General features: G+C 47.0%; 1 long non-coding RNA gene across 1 annotated transcript in view; it reads right to left on the reverse strand.

The window, feature by feature from the left end:
- The window catches only part of LOC140391361 (uncharacterized), a 135,298-nt gene that overhangs the window by 82,407 nt on the left and 39,580 nt on the right, over nt 1-13,311 (reverse strand). Inside the window, exon 2 of the long non-coding RNA XR_011935005.1 lies at nt 1,397-1,463. This is a non-coding gene — a long non-coding RNA (uncharacterized lncRNA). The remainder of the gene's footprint in view (nt 1-1,396; nt 1,464-13,311) is intronic.

Raw genomic sequence — 13,311 nt, forward strand, 5'->3', positions numbered from 1 at the left:
TTTGTGTAATAAAGCCTTCGTTCACTTGTTCATATGGTCTCGCTGTGAATTGATGGTATATCACCTACAGTGCAGAAGGAGGCCATTCGGGCCATCGAACCTGCACCGACCCTTCGAAAGACCACCCTACCTAGGCTCAATACCCGCCCTATTCCCGGAACCCTACCCTAAGGGGCATGGCCAATCCATCTAGCCTGCGCATCTTTGGACTGTGGTAAGGGCGGAATTGAACCGGGTCCCTGGCGCTGTGAGGCAGCAGTGCTAACCACTGTGCCACCCCAATACTCCTGCTATCGATTTGTGTAAGACTTTCCATGGTTGTCAATGCAAACATGAATGTGATTTCAAACAATACATTGCCTGCCACGCTAGAAGCTTCCTTTAAAATGTCATTAATGTTGCTCTTGAAATGAAAATCGCGTATTGTCACATGTAGGCTTCAAATGAAGTTACTGTGAAAAGCCCCTAGTCGCCACATTCCGGCGCCTGTTCGCGGAGGCTGGTACGGGAATTGAACCGTGCTGCCAGCCTGCCTTGGTCTGTTTTCAAAGCCAGCGATTTAGCCCAGTGTGCTAAACCAGCCCCTGGTTTAAAGAGCTAAACGAGCTCTTTAAGATTGACAGAAATCAGAAGCAGTGATTAAAACAGCAAACAGGAGGGCTATGTGCCAGATTAGTTCAAATATTTTGCGTTAATCTTGCCGCGTACAACTTTTCCCCAACGCCTCATTCCATTGTTCCTCTGTGCTTGATGATTTTATATTGTGGATCTATTCCTGGCCCTATCCAGCTGTATTCTGCCAAGAGACTTCACGCTATTCCGCCAATTTTTTTTCTCCAGAAATCAAGCTGTTAGCAAGGTTTGTTAAAGCCATTCTAATTATCCTGGGGAGAACAGTCTATAATTCATGTCAAAATGCAGGATGGAATATAATGTGAACAGGTTGCATCCCTTTTGTCAAATGACCATTTGGAATTTTGACATGAATAATTGTGCCATTTCTTTTTTCCTCTTCTTAAATTGTTTTCCTCACCTAAGCTTCAATAATGCCATCTCACACCGTGTACAGACGTTTCTGTTTTTTTAATAAAAGGAAAGACATTTGCAAATGATCATTTTCACGGTGCATATAAATTAAGTGACAACATTTGCAAAGCCGTATGGATAGGGTAGGGTGCAATCTTTGAATTTGTGTTCTCTTTGGTTTGCGAAACAAGTAAATGTAACAGAATATTGATTGGTGAGGTCGGTGCAGTAACTTAATTAACAGTGTAACTGCAATTCAATGTGTGTTATGTCGACTGGCACATGTAATTTTAATGCAAATCTGTACATCCTGGTCGAAACTCGGTATATTCTACTTTCCAAGGGCTTTGTAAGATTAAATTATAATTACCTTCAATCAAATGCCTTTGTCTCGTTTTTTTTTCTTTCCCAACTGATCCTTTTTTCATTTCTAAAAGCTAAAAAAAAAGACTCACTTAGCACATTACTGTTACCAGACCTGCTTCGTATTGGCAGCGTATTCTCTTTTTATTTTGAATCTCCAGTATCTAAAGTATTTCATTTTGTTTCACCGGATGCAATTTTCATTTACAAAGTAATAGTAGAATATTAATGCACACCTGAAAATGATTATGCGAAAGCCATAGGAAAACCTCTGGTTTTGAGTGGCACGGTGGCATAGTGGTTAGCACTGATGCCTCACAGCGCCAGGGACCCGGGTTCAATCCCAGCCTCGGATGACCGTCTGTGTAGAGCTTGCACCTTCTCCCTACCTTTGCCTGGGTTTCCTCCGGGTGCTCCGGTTTCCTCCCACAGTCCAAAGATGTGCAGGTTGGGTGGATTGTCCATGCTAAATTGCCCCTTAGTGACCAAAAAAGGTGAGGAGGGGTTATTGGGGATAGGGTGGAAGTGAGGGCTTACGTGGGCTAGTGCAGACTTGATGGGCCGAATGGCCTCCTTCTGCACTGTATGTTCTATGTTTCAAACAAAAAAACTTAATAGAACTGATTAAGATTACTTGCCAATCTTTCACAAAAAACATATTCATATAATTTTGCTCTTGTTATCAATGACAACAAGCAATTTAGAATTATTATTGCATTAATATAGTTTGGAAAACAGGATTTTGTTTGTGGCATAGAAATGACATGATCAACACGAAAACGCTAAACTCAAGCGATGCACAATTTATTTACAATGTGTTTTAGATCAACTATTAATAATCACCTTTGTAAAAATGATTGAATTGCATTTGTAATGTCACTAATGATGGCAAAATCTAACGATGCAGTCAAAACATACATCAGCTCTCTCATTCCAGAAATTTTGAATAGATTTTAAAACCTCAGTCTGAATACTCGTAGTCATTGAGCGAATATAATTCAAGTTCAATAACGCTGCAAGTTTCATAGCTCAAAGCTGTTGATAAAGATTGATATCTTTGATTTTCAGCTTTCTGTTGACATGTTCAATGAGTCAGCTCACAGTATTTCCAAATAAAAACACCATTAAACAGTTACAAGGCTCAATCATAATATCGGTACCTGAAGGAACATGCCAAAGAGATGTTTGTCCCACATTTTAATCATGGAGAGGTGCCTATTTTGTAACGTAAGCCCCACATTGCAGCTCACCATCAATCAACTTCTTTTGTGTTCATTTATGGGTGTGGGTGTCACTGGCTGGGACAGCATTTATTTGGTGAGTGACTTGGAGGGGAACCTCCAGGTGGTGGTGTTCCCAGGCATCTGCTGCTCTTCTAGATGGTAGCTGTTGTCGGTTTGGTAGATACTCTCTGAGGAGTCTTGGATTACATCTTGTAGAAGGTACACACAGCAGCCACTGTGCATCAGTGGTGAAGGGATTGAATGCTTGTGAATAGGATGCCAATCGGGACTGGTTTAGCACAGTGGGCTAAATAACTGGCTTGTAAAGCAGACCAAGACCAGCAGCGCTGGTTCAATTACCGTACCAGCCTCCCCGAACAGGCATCGGAATGTGGCGACTAGGGGCTTTTCACAGTAACTTCATCTGAAGCCTACTTGTGACAATAAGCAATTTTCATTTCAAACAAGCGGGGCTGCTGTGACCTGGATGGTGTTCAGATTCTTGAGTGTTGTTGGAGCTGCACTCATCTGGGCAAGTGGAGAGCATTCCATCACCCTCCTGACTTATGTCTTCCTGATAGTGGACAGGCTTTGGGAGTCAGGAGGTGAGTTACCTGTTGTGGGATTCCTAGTTTTTGACCTGCTCTTGTAGCCACTGTATTTATGTAGCTAATCCAGTTCAGTTTCTGCTTAATGGTAACCCCCAAAATTTTGTTCATGGAGGATTCAGGGTGGTTTTGTGGTATTGTCGCTGGACTGGTAAAGCAAAGACCCAGAGTACTGCTCTGGGGACCCAGGTTCAAATCCCGTCACTGCCAATGGTGCAGTTTGAATTCAATAAAAATCTGGAATCTAACAATGACCATGAAACTATTCAGGGAAGGAAATCTGCGTCCTAACCCAGTCTGGCTTACATGGTGATTCCAGACCCACAGCAATGTGGCTGACTCTTAATCCTCAAGGGATTTCGGGATGGGATTTGATGCTGGCACAGCCTGCGACACCCATGTCCCATAAAACAAAAAGCATATTCTGCAATGGTAATGTCATTGAATGTCGAGGGGCGATGGTTAGATCCTCTCTTGTAGGAGACGGTCATTGCTGGCACTTGTGCGGCACAAATGATAGTTGTCACTTGTCAGCCCAAGGCTGGACATTGTCCAGGTCTTGCTGCATTTGGACATGGACAGCTTCATTATCTGAGGAGTTGTGAATGGTGCTGAACATTGTGCAGTCATCAGCAAACATCCCCACTTCTGACCTTATGATGGAAAGGAGGTCATTGATGAAGCAGCTGAAGATGGTTTGGCCGAGGACACTGCCCTGAGGAACACCTGTTGTCAATGTAGCTTACTTAATACAGCATTTTGTTTCAGATTCTTTGATTTGATGTTCTTCATGCTACATTTACAAATGGGAACTCTGGGAATGCAGAGCTTTGCGAAAGCAACAACCAGAGAAACGTATGAGTGCAAAAGGAAGTATTTCTATATATTGTAAAACATCTTGTAGAAACAAGTGACTTTAATTGATTGCAGACATTAATTAGATTCATATATGTGTTGTGGCTGAGTAATTTGCATATTTGCACATACAGTGCCACCAGCAGTTCCTCTAATATGCTTCACTTCCATAGATTTCAGAATATTTTATTGTTTCACCGCAAGTAATAAGGTAACCAAATAGGATTCCAAATGTGATTACCACAGTGAAGAATTAGACCTGACTGTTCTATATATTCCACCATTTTTCTTCAAGCTTCCATGTTTTTAAGTTGTGGTGACTATTCAAAAGGGAATTCACAGAAATGGAACATGGGAAAAGTCAGATGTTAGGTGTGATAGAAATAAAATGGAGGAGCAGAAAAAAAACCCAACATGGTCTTGTCTCTGTAATCTCCTCCAGCGCTTCAACCTTCTAAGGTCACAGCGCTCCTCCAATTCTGCCCCTTTTATCCATCTCAAACTTCCTTTGTTGCATTTTGATGGACAAAGAGTCATTGGACTCGAAACGTTAGCTCTTTTCTATCCCTACAGATGCTGCCAGACCTGTTGAGATTTTCCAGCATTTTCTCTTTCCACGGACCACATGACTGGCTCGGGTCCAATTGCGTGGGAGCACCCGGCCAATAGGGTGTTGCGCGGGGTCGCAGGCCGTGTAGAACAGGGAGCTGAAGTGTGAAGACCTGTTGGAAAGTGTCTGTTACTTGACTGCATTTGCCTTTGTTAACTCCAGTGTCTGTCTCCAGCCAACTCAACATACTTCCAGACTTTTCAATGACACTGCTTAATGCATGCGTAAATTATGGGTTAAACAGCCAATTTTCTACCCCTGTGATACAAATACAATTTCTTTTTTTCATTGTTTATTGCCCTTGAGGAGCAGTTAAGAGTCAACCATAATGCTGTAGATCTGGCGTCACATGGAGGCCAGACCAGCTCAAAGGGGCAGATTCCCCTCCCTACAGGGACATGAGTTTACCCGATGGGTTTTTGCAGCAATCATTTCAAGGGCACTCTTAATTCCGGACTTTGGTTGAATGCAAATTTCACCATCGGCTGTGGCGGGATTTGAACTCAGGCTCCCAGAGCATTTTCCTGGGTCGCTGGATTTTCAGTCTCATGACAAGACCACTCTGCCACCGTCTCGTTTAGCTATTTACTGATGAAGGAAACTTTCTCTGATATCCGTACTGAAGGATATTGCAATCAGTGTTTACTGAATGATAATCAATAACAAATTGTCCCCCCCAACCACCCACCACCCACAAAAGACATTACACTGTTATAAAGAAGATTAATTACTTGATTGTCTTAACATCACTTAATGGGAAATTATGGTTGCTTTAGGGTAGAGGAATCTGCACAGCCTTGTGCATTATAGACATTGCAATAACATCTCACATGTTGAGGCTCCCCAATTCCAATTATATCATGATATCATGTATTTGTTAAAACATAATATTTTCCGTGACAGATACCCATTTCACTGAGAAGGATAATCTGTCATTGTTAACCGATGTGATGTTCTAGCACGAGACCCTTCATTTAAACATGCACGTTGATTGCACAGATTATCAACGATATTAAACAATACAGACTAATCCATTGTTTAAGACCGCTTGAGGTAGAAACTGACACTCATAAAGGACCCAACATTCATTTCATTTAATGTAGATAAACTAATTAATGCAGACTATTTGAAAATGATTACTTAAAAGAAGAGGTGTGTCACCGTATTGTACTTTTCAGATCCTAAACCCTTTTAAACCATAACTGTTACTCTCCATTGGATCAATCTGAATCATATCGTAGAATTTACAGTGCAGAAGGAGGCCATTCGGCCCATAGAGTTAGCACCGGTCCTTGGAAAGAGCACCCTACCCAAGCCCACATCTCCACCCCATCCCCACACCTCCACCCTATCTCCGTCACCCCATCTAACAATGTTTTGCACACTAAGGGCAATTTAGCATGGCCAAGCCACCTAACCTGCACATTGTTGGACTGTGGGAGGAAACCGGAGCACCCGGAAGAAACCCACGCGCACACGGGGAGAACGTAATTAATCACACAGACAGTTACTCAAGCCGGGAATCGAACCTGGGACAGTGGAGCTGTGAAGCAACAGTGCTAACCGTTGTGCTACCATGCTGCCCACGCGATTGATGTCACAGTTGCCAAAGGGATAGTTTTGTGAGGGGCTGGTCGCAACTCGGAGTCTCACTGGAGGAGAAAGCAGGTCAACGTTTCAATCTCGCAGTGTCATAAATGTAATCTGCATTTCACTTATCAGTTGGCACGGTGGTGCAGTGGTTAGCACTGCTGCCTCACTGCTGCCAGGGTCCCAGGTTCAATTCCGGCCTTGGGTCACTGTCTGTGCGGAGTCTGCACGTTCTGCCCATGTCTGCGTGGGTTTCCTCCGGGTGCTCCAGTTTCCTCCCACAGTCCAAAGATGGGCAGTTTAGGTGGATTGGCAATGATAACATTTCCCCTTATTGTCCCAGGATGTGCAGGTTAGGTTGGGGCTATGGGGCTACAAGGATAGGGTGGGGGAGTGGCCACAGATAGGGTGCTCTTACAGAGGGTCGGTGCAGACTTGATTGGCCGAATGGCCTCCTTCTGCATTGTAGGGATTCTATCATGGCTCCAAACTGGGAGCAGAATGAAGGAAAACTACCCTTTCTTGTATAGAATTTCCCCTGATCCCCATGAAGATTTGGTGCAGGGATATAGGGTGGGATTCTCCGTTTCTGAGACTAAGCAGGTGATTCTCCGGAGAAATTTCAAAGTGTGATAGGAAGCGGAAATTGCCGTGAGCTTCCCGGTGAGGCCAGCAACGCAATTCAGCGTTAATTGGTCCACTGAACGAGGTCTCACAGGCCTCTCGCCCTGAATGCCAGCTCGCCAGCTGATTCGCCGGGACCGCGCTCGCCAGTCGCCCGCTAACAAGGTCGAGCAGCACTTAAGCTGCACTTGCTCAGCCACCCCCAGCCAGCTCGCAACAATGGAGCTGAGTAGACCAGCCCCAAGATTCGGGGATGCTGACTTGCGGAGGCTCCTGGACGCGTTAGAAGCCAGGAGGGACGTCCTGTTCCTTCGAGGGTCCTGGTGGGTGAGCTAGAAGGCAGCCAGTGTGCCCTGGGACGAGGTGGCAACATCTGTCAGCTCAGGGAGTGTGACCAGGAAGACGCCTCCAGTGCAGAAAAAAGGTCAATGACCTACACTGGGCAGAACGAATGAATAGACACCAACGCCCTCACCTGCCCCCTCCCCAAAGGACCATCCACCCCCCAACCCCCAGGTGACCCCCAACCCTTCCTCCACTACCCTCCCCCTTCAACTCTCCCTCCACCCACTTCAAACACCCCCACCCCAACCTTCCCTTCACACCCCTCTCCACCACTGTGAACCATGCGTCTGGCTAACGATGATCTCTTTCTATCTCTGCAGGATAAGCTCTCCCACAATCGCCGGCAGAGGGCCCAGACTGGCGGCGGAGTGCCGGACTTAAGACTCCTCACCTCCTTCAAGGACCGCACCCTAGAGGTGACTGGGGTGTCCGAGGACAGAGCGGTCACCCACGCGGAGGCTGGCGGATGCTGTAGAGGTGAGGAACCACCGGGCTCCATCCAGAGGACCTGTTAATCATGTGGTGTTATTGCCTGACTGACTGACCCATCCCTCCCACTGACCACATGTCCGTTCTCCTGAAGTCCTCCAGCCGACGGCGCAGGCCCATCCTGGACGGCTGCTTATCCTGACTCCGAGGATGCAACTGTTATAGTTACGACACAGCTGTCATCCCCACCCTCCACCAGCACAGATACACACACACCTCGGTGGGACATGTTAGTGGATAGACATCTGGGGCACAATCTGGGGAGCACCGCACTCTGATGATACACATCAGGTGGAGGCAGGAACCCCCAGGCGAGACAGTAATCGGAGGTCTGCTGGATACCAGGTCCCAGCCTGATGCTGAGCCTGTGGAAGAGGTCATCGTGGAGGAAATAAGGGAGAGTATCAAATTGAATGAAAAAGCATACAAAGTGGCAAAAAATCAGTGGGAGACTAGAGGACTGGGAAATCTTTAGGGGGCACCAGAAAGCTACTAAAAAAGCTTTAAAGATGAGGAAGATAGATTATGAGAGGAAACTTGCTCAGAATATAAAAACAGATAGTAAAAGTTTCTACAAATATATAAAACAAAAAACTGTGGCTAAGGTAAATATTGGTCCTTTAGAGGATGAGAAGGGAGATTTAATAATGGGAGATGAGGAAATGGCTGAGGAACTGAACAGGTTTTTTGGGTCGGTCTTCACAGTGGAAGTCACAAATAACATGCCAGTGACTGATAGAAATGAGGCTATGACAGGTGAGGACCTTGAGAGGATTGTTCTCACTAAGGAGGTAATGATGGGGAAGCTAATGGGGCTAAAGGTAGACAAGTCTCCTGGTCCTGATGGAATGCATCCCAGAGTGCTAAAAGAGATGGCTCGTGAAATTGCAAATGCACGAGTGATAATTTACCAAAATTCGCTAGACTGGGGTGGTCCCGGCGGATTGGAAATTAGCAAACGTGACACCACAGTTTAAAAAAGGAGGTAGGCAGAAAGCGAGTAATTATAGGCCAGTGAGCTTAACTTCGGTAGTAGGGAAGATGCTGGAATCTATCATTAAGGAAGAAATAGCGAGGCATCTGGATGGAAATTGTCCCATTGGGCAGACGCAGCATGGGTTCATAAAGGGCAGGTCATGACGAACTAATTTAGTGGATTTGTTTGAGGACATTACCAGTGCGGTAGATAACGGGGAGCCAATGGATGTGGTATATCTGGATTTCCAGAAAGCCTTTGACAAGGTGCCACACAAAAGACTGCAGCATAAGGTAAAGATGCATGGCATTAAGGGGAAAGTAGTAGCATGGATAGAGGATTGGTTAATTAATAGAAAGCAAAGAGTGGGGATTAATGAGTGTTTCTCTGGTTGGCAATCAGTAGCTAGTGGTATCCCTCAGGGATCAGTGTTGGGCCCACAATTGTTCACAATTTACATAGATTATTTGGAGTTGGGGACTAAGGGTAATGTGTCCAAGTTTGCAGACGACACTAAGATGAGCGGTAAAGCAAAAAGTGCAGAGGATACTGGAAGTCTGCAGAGGGATTTGGATAGGCTAAGTGAATGGGCGAGGGTCTGGCAGATGGAATACAATGTTGACAAATGTGAGGTTATCCATTTTGGTAGGAATAACAGCAAAATGATAAAATGTTAAAACATCCGCTGTGCAGAGAGACCTGGGTGTGCTAGTGCATGAATCACAAAAAGTTGGTTTACACGTGCAACAGGTGATTAAGAAGGCGAATGGAATTTTGTCCTTCATTGCTAGAGGGATGGAATTTAAGACTAGGGAGGTTATGCTGCAATTGTATAAGGCGTTAGTGAGGCCACACCTGGAGTATTGTGTTCAGTTTTGGTCTCCTTACTTGAGAAAGGATGTACTGGCACTAGAGGGTGTGCAGAGGAGATCGATTAAGTTAATCCCAGAGCTGAAGGGGTTGGATTACGAGGAGAGGTTGAGTAGACTGGGACTTTACTCATTGGAATTGAGTAGAATGAGGGGGGATCTTATAGAAACATATAAAATTATGAAGGGAATAGATAGGATAGATGCGGGCAGGTTGTTTCCACTGGCGGGTGAAAGCAGAAGTAGGGGGCATAGCCTCAAAATAAGGTGAAGTAGATTTCGGACTGAATTTAGGAGGAACTTCTTCACCCAAAGGGTTGTGAATCTATGGAATTCCTTGTCCAGTGAAGCAGTTGAAGCTCCTTCATTAAATGTGTTTAAGATAAAGATAGATAGTTTTTTGAAGAATAAAGGGATTAAGGGTTATGGTGTTCGGGCCGGAAAGTGGAGCTGAGTCCACAAAAGATCAGCCATGATCTCATTGAATGGCGGAGCAGGCTCGAGGGGCCAGATGGCCGACTCCTGCTCCTGGTTCTTATGTTCTTATGGAGATGTTAAGGTAAGGCTGGGTCATTCAGAGGGAGATGTCAGCGTCACTCCAGCAGATCCATAGCCGACCGGAGGAGTCCCAGGGGCTACGGGCACAGGAGATGGTGCCGGCAATGTGTGGTATCGAGGCCGACACTGCCAGGGTGGCGATTGCAGTGGAGAGCCTGGTGCATGACGTCGGCACCATGAGTGAAGGTGTCCAAGGGGTCACTCAGTCGGTGACGGCCACAGCTGATGGTCTCGGCAGAATATTAGACTCACTGGGGGTTGTCACCCAGTACCAGGCTAACCTTGATGAGGTTCTGCGGGACATGTCCAGCTCTCAGATGGGCATGGATTAGGCACTGCGAAGCTTGACCCAGTCGCTGAGGAGCATTGCCGAGGGCATCGACACAATGGTGCAGACCATGGAGAGCCGCCAGGGTTGGCAAAGCCAGATGATACGGGGCAGCCCAGGATCGGACGAGCTGCCTCTCCATCCCAAGGTGGACCCGAGGGCTCTCTAGGCACTGACCGGGAGGAGAGGGTGCTGGGTACCAACCCGGACCCGTCCCATAGATTGTGGATGGTGGCCACCAGCTTGAAGGGGTGTCCAGAGATGAGAACCCTTAAAACTGAATAGCTAGGACAACACTAGAATAGTTCTACATAAGTTAGTTTATTAAGGATTGAGATTAATAATAGAAAGTATACCCAGTAATCATTATTCATCATTAAACCTGTATTTTTTAGGAAATAGCAGTAATGAGCATTTAAACTCTTGCTCCAAGCAGTGGTCACAATGCATGATGGGATTTAAGATAGCTAACTTGCCCACGTTTTTGAGACAAATGGGGTTGTGTGGTCAGCAAATAACATAGTCAACTCAGTAAACAGTTCTTATCAGAGCCCCCAATATTCTGTCTTAAACAATCCATGGCGTAAAGAGGAACCTGTTTTGGCATCCTGCCCCTGGATGAACAATGAGGTGGACAGGAACTGACTGCGACAGGTAGGATGGGAATGGACAAAAACAACTTTATAATGGACACAAGATCCTAGTAAATAACAGGTGGCAGGATAGGGTTAAATCATGAGCTGATCACAAGTCATCATTTTGCATAAAGTAACTTTCACTGGACACTATAGAAGTGGCAGCTCCGAGGTTTGGACCAAGTCCAATTCGGGTGGGCTATTGATTTTTGGGAAATGCTATAATTGGTGTGTTTTTGTCAGCATTAGACAGATTGATCTTGGCATTTATCCAGATCTTTCTCTCATGTACATGAAACCAAGCTTGGAATCATAAAGCCGTCTCAAACAGGTTGATGTGTCTGCCGATTTGTGTATTAAGCTGAGCCATAACTATGAGGGAGAAACTCCATGTAAAAGCTGGCTCAGTACTCAGGCCTTGGAAATGCTCCTACACAGCTCCCCCGAGTTCCACCCCTATGATAAGGTCTCAGAGTCAGTACATGGGACAGGATGGCACAGCTGCGCACGTGCCGCCGACACGCCCAGATCACCCAGAGGATACCTGCGAGGGGCATCGAAGGTTGCAGGATATGGTAGGCAGCTGGCAGCCTCCATCGCTGTTATGCATCCTGGGGAGACACCTAGGCGTAGTGGTAGAGTGGTGGATCAGGTCGCGATGACGGATCAGGCCACGTCCTCAGTGAATTGGGCGAGTACGAGGGCCTCCTTGGCCCTTCTGGCTTGCTGGGCTTTCATTGTTGCCACCTATCCTGCAGCCTCTGGCTGGGCCTTACGTTCCTATCCGGCCTCGTCTTCCAGCCCCTGCTGGTCCGGCGCCTCCCCATCATCCTCGTCCTCCTCCTCCTCGCAGATGGCCCCATGTTCCTCGTCACCAACCTCCAATTCGTCGCCCAACTGCTGTGCGAAGTTGTAGATGCACAGCTGACCACCACAAAGTGGGCAACCCTCCGGAGCGGTCGAGGCATTGGGACGGCATCTTGAGGAGTCTAATGTGCAGTTCAATGGTGGCTGCATGGGCCTCATTGCAGAAGGTCTCTGCTTTGATCTCCGGCCTCCCAATTTGCATCATTAGCCAGGTCCTCAGCATGTCCCCTTATTCCCCCAAGAGCCAGCTGCCCATCCTGGGGTGGTCCTTGCAGAGGGCAGGGATGACCGATTGCCCCAGGATGTAGCTGTCGTGGCCACTCACTGGGAAGCGGGCACACGCGTGCATTATCTTCATCTGTAGGTTGACACGAGCTGTATGTTGAGGGAGTGGAACCCCTTTCTGTTGACGTAGGGCACCCCCAGATTGCCCGGTGAGCGCAGGGCAACATGCATAGCATCTATTATCAAAAGAGAAAATGTTGCAAAATCTCAGCAGACCTGGCAGCATCTGTAGGGAGAGAGAAGAGCTCACGTTTCGATTCCAGATGACCCTTCGTCAAAGCTAAAAGATATAGAAAATGGGAGATATTTATACTGTGGGGTGAGGAATGAAAGATGAGTCATGGCCACTGAAACTCAGGGAAAAGAGCGCTAATGGCAGTCCCCAGAGAGAATAAAAAGTGTGAAATGCCAAACAGCAGAGAAACTAAAATCAGAAGGTAAACTGTGACAGATGTAGATGTGGGGGGAGGGAGGACGTGGGTGGGAGAGAGGTAAAATGAGAATGACATCTCCTACCCCCTGGACCTGGGGAATCCAGGCAATGGCAGAGAAACCTGCTCCTGGGCATCTTGCTGGGCTGGTCCACGTTAAAAACGATGTAGTCTTCTGCCCGGGCATATGGGGCATTTGTGACCTGCCGGATGAACCTGTGAGCTGTGGCCTGTGAGATACCACACAGGTCCCCACTCGAGCCCTGAAATGACCCCGAGGCCTAAAGGTTCAGGATTGCGGTGATGTTGATGGCCACTGGCAGCGGCTGTCCACCTCCTACGTGGTGCCAAGTCCGCGAGGAAATGGCACAATGTCACACCATCTCCTTGTTGAGGTGCAGCCTCCTGCGACACGCACTGCCTGTCATCTGCCCGAATGACCATCGACGCCTGTACACCCTGGGCAATCGCGGGTCTCTCCCTCTGGATCCCTCCCTGGCCTGATGGGCGGCCTGGTCCTCAGGGTGTGGGGCAGGGTCCAGTACATGGCCACCTGCAGGCGTTGCTGCCGCCACCTTCTCCAGCGCCTGGCCGCATCGCGGAGAAACAGCACTACTAGGGCAACTTCT

Source organism: Scyliorhinus torazame, chromosome 15 (assembly GCF_047496885.1).
Source record: "Scyliorhinus torazame isolate Kashiwa2021f chromosome 15, sScyTor2.1, whole genome shotgun sequence".
In the NCBI taxonomy this organism is placed as follows: Eukaryota; Metazoa; Chordata; class Chondrichthyes; order Carcharhiniformes; family Scyliorhinidae; genus Scyliorhinus; species Scyliorhinus torazame.